This window comes from Podarcis filfolensis (genome assembly GCF_964270895.1).
Source record: "Podarcis filfolensis genome assembly, chromosome: 14".
In the NCBI taxonomy this organism is placed as follows: domain Eukaryota; kingdom Metazoa; phylum Chordata; class Lepidosauria; order Squamata; family Lacertidae; genus Podarcis; species Podarcis filfolensis.
In genome coordinates this window covers 10950433-10959667 of record NC_139616.1, presented here as the reverse complement: position 1 = coordinate 10959667, position 9235 = coordinate 10950433, and the positions used below count along the sequence as shown (strand labels likewise).

At 44.6% G+C, this 9235-nt stretch overlaps 1 long non-coding RNA gene across 1 annotated transcript; it reads left to right on the top strand.

Annotated features, from left to right (window-relative positions):
• Positions 1-1088: 1088 nt before the first annotated feature.
• Positions 1089-8014, top strand: LOC310749829. Its single transcript, XR_014541828.1, has 2 exons — positions 1089-2243; positions 7850-8014. It is a non-coding gene; the product is annotated as an uncharacterized lncRNA (long non-coding RNA).
• The last annotated feature ends 1221 nt before the right edge of the window (positions 8015-9235 follow it).

Below are 9235 nucleotides of genomic sequence, written 5' to 3'. Positions count from 1 at the left end.
GCTTTAACCTTGTCATACCACAAATATGCATGCCACCCAAAAATGTTATTAAAACCTTCCAAATCCAAAATGTCTGTGTTTTCAAGAAGTAACCATTCTTTCAGCCAGCAGAAAGCTGCCGCTTCATAGTAAAGTTTAAAGTCTGGCAGGGCAAACCCCCCTCTTTCCTTTGAATCCGTTAGTATCTTAAATTTAATTCTGGGCTTTTTGCCCTGCCAGACAAATTTAGATATGTCTTTTTGCCACCTCTTGAAACAATCCATTTTATCAATTATTTGCAATGCTTGGAACAAAAACAACATTCTTGGCAATACATTCATCTTTATAGCTGCAATACGGCCTAACAAGGAAAGCTTTAAGTTGGACCAAATCTCCAAATCTTTTTTCACTTCTCTCCAAGTTTTTTCATAATTATCTTTAAACAAATTCACATTTTTAGCTGTCATATTTATACCCAAATATTTCACTTTTTTAACCACAGTTAACCCTGTCTCATTCTGGAACCTTTCCTTTTCTATCTGTGTCAAATTTTTCTCCAAAACCTTTGTCTTAGACTTATTCAGTTTAAATCCTGCCATTTGACCAAACTCTTGAATTATTTCCAAAACTCTTTTCGTGCTAGCTTCTGGCTCTTGCAATGTAAGTACTAAGTCATCTGCAAATGCTCTCAGTTTATATTGTTTAGCTCCGACCTGAATCCCTTTAACCAACTGGTCCCTCCTAATCATATTAAGCAAAACCTCCAGGACCGATATAAAAAGTAATGGGGAGATAGGGCACCCCTGACGTGTCCCTTTTTCAATCTTGAACTCTTCTGTAACCACATTATTTACAATTAGTTTGGCTTTCTGTTCAGAATATATTGCACCTATACCATTCTCAAACCCTTGGCCTACCCCCATCCCCCGGAGGTTCTTCAACATAAAACTCCAAGAAATGTTGTCAAAGGCTTTCTCGGCATCCACAAATATCAAAACAGCTTTAGTGTTTATGTTCACTTCCAGCTTTTCCAAAATGTCAATTATATTCCTTACATTGTTCGACAAATGCCTTTTTGGGAGAAAGCCCGCTTGGTCCCCACAGCCTTCACACTCACAGCCAGCCGATGTTCCTCCAGGATCATGTCTAGATTAGTTTAGCAAGAGGCAATAAAAAAGTAATTCTGTGCTTGAGGCCTGAGAGCTCTTTTGTTTCTTAAAAGCGCATTTAAGAGGTGCACAGCAGCCTTTTTGGGTCTGGAGAGGCCCAATATTCTAGCCCACCTCACCTGCTGGCAAGGAGCTCACCTGAGGCCAGCACCTTCAAGGGCTTCACGCAAAGGCGTAGCTTGGGGGCTGGGTGGGGGGCTAGCCAGGGTTTTTGCCCTGGGTGAAACTTCCAGAGGGTGCCATTGAGGCTCCTAGCCTGTCCACCATTTGCTCTTCAGGCTTCAGCCAGAGAGAAAAGTGAGCAGTGTTTGCTAACGCAGCCTTGCCTTATTGGTTCTTCCTCTCAGCCCTCAAGTTCCTCAGAGAAAAGGTGTTTTCATGTAATAATACAATAAAGCACCAAAAATGTTTTAAAAAGATGCCTAGAGGTGGCAAATGTGGGTGAGCACACAGACAGAGAGAGAAGGTGGCTCCATAATACAATAAAGCCCCCACACACAAAAAAATTAAGAAGATTCAACCCGCTGGAACTTATAATGCACTGTGACCAAATGATGGACCACTAGCCAGCCAACACCTGGGCAAACAGGTGAGTTTTAAGGAGGTGCCAGAAACTGGACCACAGTCATGGCCTGACTTATTTTCTCGATTATCCAGAGGGATGCAAAGCTGGGAGGATTTGGGGAAACTCTTAAGGGGAGCCTAGATCCAGCTGCCTGAGCCTTCTGCTTGGGGGTAAATGCAGGGCTGGGCCAGAAGCTTGGCAGCTGCCTGAAGTTGCCCAGTGGTGCCCTGGGCCTGGCAGAGAGAGCGTTCCTGGAGCCCAGAGCCCATTGGCTCCAGTCCTTGGCCAGGCTCTGACCTCACAACCAGCTGTGGAATCCTGGGGAATGTTTTGTTTCCTAGGAGGCCAGGTGAGTTGCTTGAAAGGATCCCTGGGTCAGTTGAAAGCCCAGTCAGTTGGAGCAGTTAGAAGCCAGAAAGCAGCCATTCTTCTGTTCTTGTGTTGAAAGCGGTTCAGATGGATTGACGGACTTTCTGGACATCTTTGGTTTTCTACTCCCATAGCACAATATGCCGCTGGTTGCGCAGAAGGTAAAGTCATGGGAAAGAGGTGTTGATCCAGAATTGGCCTCCACAGTCACTTACGGACTCACTGTTAAAACCGTGTTCATGGAAGATAATCATACTTGGCTATAAGTGATCGCCAAAGAAGAAGGAGGAGGTCAGGAACATTGTTGTCATGGATCCTATGAGAGAAGTTTCCATTGTTATATCGAAGACTGTTTTGTGCTAACAGGCCTATTCAGTTGTTTAATTCTCCCCTTTTTGATGAGCTAGTCATTCTTGTGATTATTTTGTATTTCGTAACAATATTTTTGTATTTTATTGTGTTTGCATATTTTGCTGTGTATCACCTTGATATTTTATGTGACTGTATAGACTTTTATAAATGAATGAATAAATATTAGCTGACTTTTCCGATCCTAGAAGTGTGCTTTTTACTTTGCTGTTGGGAAACACAGACCCTCCAAGTGTCCCTATTTTCCTGGGACATCCCTGATTTAGAGAAGCCGTCCCAGTTTCTGATTTGATCCTGGAATGACCCATTTTTCCTTAGGATGTCCTTTATTTTCATTGGGGAAATGTTGGAGGGTATGGAGTTATCTGACCCCTGAGCCATCTGAAGGCAATCCTGTATAGGGAAGGTTTTTTTAATGTTTAATGTTTTTATATATGTTGGAAGAAGCCCAGAGTGGCTGGGGCAACCCAGTAAGATGTGTGGGATATAAATAGTAAAATTATCATTATGGAATGGGACGTCCCTATTTTCATCGGAAAAATGTTGGTGGGTATGGGAACATAGGAATCTGACTACAGTGGTGGCCCGCAAGACGAATGCCTCGCTAAACGAAAAACCCGCAAGACGAAAGGGTTTTCCAATTTTTAGCGGCTTCGCAAGACAAATTTCCCTATGGGCTTGCTTCGCAAGACGAAAGCCTATAGGGAAATCTCCGGGGACAGCGGGGAAGCGCAGCGCGCCTTCTCCTCTGTTCCCGGACCTGTCCTGAAGACTTGCGGTGGGAGGAAGGTTTTCCTCCCCACCGCCAACATTCAGAAGGCTGTTCTGAAGGCTGGCGGTGGGGAGAAAAGTCCTCCCCCCCCCGCCAGCCTTCAGAAGAGGTCCGGGGACAGTCTGTCCCCGGACCTGGTCTGAAGGCGGTCTCCATAGGAACGCATTAATTGATTTTCAGTGCATTCCTATGGGAAACCGTGCTTCGCAAGACGAAAAACTCGCAAGAAGAAAAAACTTGCGGAACGAATTAATTTCGTCTTGCGAGGCACCACTGTACATTATTTGCTGGTATAAACTGCAGCCATTATAGCTGGAACATATGATTGCAACCTCTCTGTTCAGTATAAAATAGCTAATCTACCATAAAAACAGTTGGTCGATTTGCTTTTTTATATAATGGAAGCCGAGCACTGGTATTTTGTTTAGTAACATTTTCCTCTGCCTAGAGATAATTGCTTTAATTTTAGCCACAATACAGTCTGGTGGATTATTATATAATTGTGAGTAGGAGTTGTTGCTCATTAACTAGGGCAAATGAGTGAAGACTGGGCTGAGGCTGACCCATGGGAATTAGTGATCCACTCAGTTGAGCCCGAGGTGAATTCCAGCCATCCAGCTAATTGACAGAACTAGGAAGTTGCAGGTTGGAAAGTGTTTCAGAGGAGCCACTCTTACCAAAATACATATCTGCCAAAGCAAAACTTTCATTGGGAATGCACCGTGCATGAAGAAAACCCAAATACGGAACAAAGTAACAGAAATTTTGCTCCATGAGTAAGACAAATTCTGCAGCCTGAATAAATTGTGCATATATGTGTGAGAGAGTGCTTGTTCTGCATTAATAATAATAATAATAATAATAATAATAATAATAATAATAATAAATTCTATTTATTCCTCGGCTCAGGGCGGCTAACACCAGTAAAATTACAGTAAAATCGTAATAGGGGAAAAAAACAATTTAAAATACAGGTTATAATGCAATTTGAAATGCAGCCTCATTTATAAGTAGCCCATAGATCAAAACCATAAGGGGAGGGAAAACATAAAGGTCAGACTGAGTCCAAACCAAAGGCCAGGCGGAACAGCTCTGTCTTGCAGGCCCTGCGGAAAGATGTCAAGTCCCGCAGGGCCCTAGTCTGTTGTGACAGAGCATTCCACCAAGTCGGGGCCAGTACTGAAAAGGCCCTGGCCCTAGTTGCGACCAGTCTGATTTTGGTGCTGCTAGCCACTGAGGGAGGGATGAAGCTATGCAGACTACAAGTCACATTCTCCTTCCCAGCTGCCACTACTTGTCGTGCAGTGGTAAATTAATCAAAGCAGAGTCTTCTTCATAAGCAGAATAAAAACTTTTACTTGAGAAAACAAAGTTGTTTGTAAACAGCATAGTTAAAGAGCATACACAAAGTGCTCGTGGCAGCTGTCTGACTCTTCACAGAGGCACAGTCTTAGTTACTGATTTACTAGAGTCCTGGAGCCACTCTGTCTGCAACAACACAACACACACACTGGCTGAGACACATACACTGATGCCCACAGAGAGGCTGGCTACTTTATAGGGAGAATGAGGATGAGTCACGAGTCACAGTGACTTAGCAGTTTGCTGTTCACAGTTCGCAGTTAGCAGGTTTGAATGATTTTGTAGGCCTTGTAGGCCTTACTGCTTCTGCTCTCAAGAACCTTTGTCTCATGACACTATTCACATCACTGCTTAGGTACGAAGTTCCTAGGTGGCCTTTGGCAAGTCACCAGTTCTCAGTCTCTCTTGCGGGTCCAGGCATTGTGCTCTCCAGTCCCCAACCTGCAGACAAAAATAGGACTGATTTGGAGCGAAATAAACTTTATTGAATACAGATGAAAGAGGTTTGGCTTGGGCATGGGGCAATCAAAATACTTCCGGCCCGCCCACCAGAAGTGACACTTAGGCCAATCCAGGCGGGGGGGTTCCTAATACTTGGGGACGCGGGTGGCGCTGTGGTCTAAACCACCGAGCCTCTTGGGCTTGCCGATCCGAAAGTCGGCGGTTTGAATGCCTGTGACGGGGTGAGCTCCCGTTGCTCTGTCCATAGCTGTCAACTTTCAGATTTGAAAATAAGGGATCAGCAGCCTTGAAAATAAGGGAGCAGCAGCCTCACCTGTACTGGGGACAGTCTAAGGGGTATATAACAATGCGGGAAGCAGCGGGAAACAGTGCTGGAATAAGGGAATTTCCTGCCAAAAAGGGAAGGTTGACAGCTATGGTTCTGCCCCAGCTCCTGCCAACCTAGCAGTTCGAAAGCACACCAGTGCAAGTAGATAAATAGGTACTGCTGTGGCGGGAAAGTAAAGTGTTTCCATGCGCTCTGGTTTCCATTATGGTGTTCCGTTGGGCCAGAAGCAGTTTAGTCATGCTGTCCACATGCTCCGGAAAGCTGCCTGTGGACAAACGCCGGCTCCCTCGGCCTGAAAGTGAGATGAGCGCCGCACCCCATAGTTGCCTTTGACTGGACTTAATCGTCCAGGGGTCCTTTACCTTTCCCCTTTTCTTAAGACTTACATCAAATAGGGTGACCACCACAGGGACCACTATCTGGGGAGTGCCTTCAGCCCTGGCCCCGCGTGGACATGACCACTCCCCCCCAGGTCCCTTTAACGGGATACCCCAGCGTTTGGAGGGGCAGGCAGAGACTACAACCTCCCTTCCATCCAAAACAAAGGATTGCCCCAATGTCCAACCCAGTTGTGACAATTGCTAGGAGGTAGGTGTTGTAACAAAATCTGCCCTTTTCCCCTTATGGGGTATCCAAGAGCCCATATAGATTCCTTACATGGGTTCCCTATTGGTAGGAGAAAATAGCAGAGGCCAACCAGAGAATATTGAGAAGCAAAGCAGCTCGTAAGCCTGATCTTTATTGAACTGTTGCAACAGGGTGCTCCCCTCACACGCAGGAAAGGAGGAGGACCCAGAACCAAGGTTTGCCTACCCTTATATAGAGATTTTAAATTCCCTGCCCTGGAGCTCAAGACCACCACTCCATACGTTATACATACATCACAGAAGGGGTGTAACCCAAGACCACCCCTCACAAACATCATACCTTCGTCACAGAAAAGGTGGTCTACAACAGAAATTTGAATGTTGTTGTTTTCCTGTCTGCCAGGCTATCTGATAATGCCTTATCTGATTGCCTTTCCTGGTAGTCTGTCACCCTTTGAAATGGTGATTACTAAACTCCTGTAACAACAAAGGTTTTTTTTACCTCCTCCCTCCTTGCAGAGAAACGTTGGTTTCAGGACTGTATTCCTGTGCTGCTCCAGACATGTTGTTTGCTTGGTACATTTATGATACTGTAGCCACAGCATAGTCCTTAGCCATCGGTTTGAACCGGGGGGGGGGGGAGGGGACAAGCAGGTAGGGCCCCAGGTGATGGCTGCTTAAATGGCCAGGGAGTGGACCCAAGAGAAGCCTTCTTTCTCCATCTGCTCTGTGCCCCGGCCCAGCCCAATTGCCAATCCAGGATACAGGCTAGGATCCGGCTTCTGATAGGTGATGTGGGCTTACGTCCCTGCCCCCTATCTGGATGGGGCTCCGATGCCCCGATTCCCTCGTTGGGGTCTTGGAGGAGCCTCTGTTGTTCCGCAACACCGCTGCATCTTAAAGGCTGAGCGGACTTCTTTGATCTGCAAAATGGTAATCTTTGATCTACAAAACTGTAATCTTCCACAAAAGGCTTGTGAAGATGAATGAAGTCTAGAACGGTCTGAAAGCACATAATGGATAATGAGATTGATACTGACCTGAAGCAAATAAGAAAGAGCCAGGACACGAGAAGAAGAACCTGAAAAATTGCTGGATTTTCATATCGTTTTGCTACTTTTGATGGTGTAAAAGGCACCCGAGAAAAATTTACTCAATTCGGATATCCTTCTTGGAGTTATCTGGTGAATGAAACTACAGCTATAGAAGGTTCCCATCAATTCATATGATATTGTGGGTTTTACATGCTTTTTTAAAAAAGATATAGTTTCAGAAAGAGAATAGTGGGGGGTATTTGGGTAGTGGTAATATATGAATTCTGTATAACATTGTATGCTTTGAATTCATTATATATTCTAACTAGGTATAGTTTTAACTATTTCAAAGGCCTAAGACTGCAATCTTAGGCAAACTTTTCTGGAGGGCTGCCATATTTCAAAAAGTAAAAACCAGGACACCCCAAAAGTGTCCCTTTTTTTAGGAAGACCCCAAAATTGTTGAGCTTTTTTAAAAAATGAAAGTGTTTTTTCGGTTTACTTGCCAAAGATCCAGGCCTTCCATAAATTTCCCCAAATGTCACTTGCGCATTTGAAATCCCAATAGTGTCCAGGAAAACCAGGACATATGGCAGCCCTCTTTTCTGGAAATCAGGGTTGGACTAGATGACCCTCAGGATCCCTTCCAGCTCTACATTTCTATGATTCTAACACTTCTTTATTCTCCCAGGGCTAAAATATATGATTTTAATGTTGAAGCACTGTTAAGAGTCTATGTAGTTTTTAGTTATTCTAGTAATTTTTATGCTGCAATATGTTGTTTTGTGATAATAAAAAGTACAATGGCCAGTACCACTCATTCACTCGTATAATTTCCATTCCTTTTCCTTAGAGGAACACGTGTCTTGCAGCAATTTCCACAGCACTCCAAAGACTAGAATTTGCATTTCCTTCTCCAAACAGAATCTTGGAACTGCCGTTCAAGGTTTTTCTAGTCCTTGAGGAGGAAAGAGGAGCTAATTATAATTATACTACATTGGTTATGATGTTTTATTTATGATCTGTACTTTGTGTTTTTTATAGCTTCTTATATGTTGCTCTGGACTTCCTTGGGAGAAAGTGATCTAGAAACGTAACCAATAAATAATAAGGGTTGTAGCCCATGTCAGGCATACTTAAGAGTAGACCCACTGGAATTAGTTGGCGAGAAAAAGTGGGGTCTCTTAGTTTCCGTGGTCCTACTCTTAGTAGAACTTAGCTGGCTACAACCCTAAACAATTTAAACCACATCCAAACCACTTTAACAGGCATGACTTCCCTCAAAGAATCATGGGAGTCGCAGTTGACCCCTCACAGAACTACAATTCCCTGGATTGTTTTGGGAAAGCAGTGTGCTTTAAATGTATGGTGGGTGTGACTGTAGTTAATAGTTATCTACTCTAAGGTAGGTTTTACTTCCAGCTTCAGATCCCCATTTATGTTCTGGGACAGGGCCAAGCCCTCGCAAAATTCCTCACACCCTTTCTCCCATGCAGAACACTTCCTTAGACTTACTTGCACAACTGGAAAATTTGCTCACATCATTTCAATAGTCCGGAAGCTTTGGGATGTAAGCACAGTAAGAAGCATCCCAGAGCATCCAGGGATGGTGTTGTCATGACAACCATGCATTTTACTCTTCCCCCTTTGCATTATTCAGGCACCAGAGCACTTAAAATGTTGATTCTTTCCCCTCCATTTCCTCCATCTTAATATTGACTGACTCTTAACTCTTTGAAAAAGGTAGGTAAACTAGGGACGGCTACCACAGATTACTCTGCTTCATATTTACTGCACTGGCAAAAAACAGCAGGGAGAATGGATCTGAGACCACAGTGGTGATGTGAGCTGTGCTGTCTTAAAGGTAAAGGTAAAGGGACCCCTGACCATTAGGTCCAGTCGTGACCGACTCTGGGGTTGCGGCGCTCATCTTGCTTTACTGGCCGAAGGAGCCGGCGTACAGCTTCCAGGTCATGTGGCCAGCATGACTAAGCCGCTTCTGGCGAACCAGAGCAGCACACGGAAACGCCATTTACCTTCCCACCGGAGCAGTACCTATTGATCTACTTGCACTCTGACATGCTTTTGAACTGCCAGATTGGCAGGAGCAGGGACCAAGCAACGGGAGCTCACCCCGTCGCAGGGATTCGAACCACCAACCTTCTGATTGGCAAGTCCTAGGCTCTGTGGTTTAACCCACAGCGCCACCCATGTCCCTGTGCTGTCTTACTGGATATAA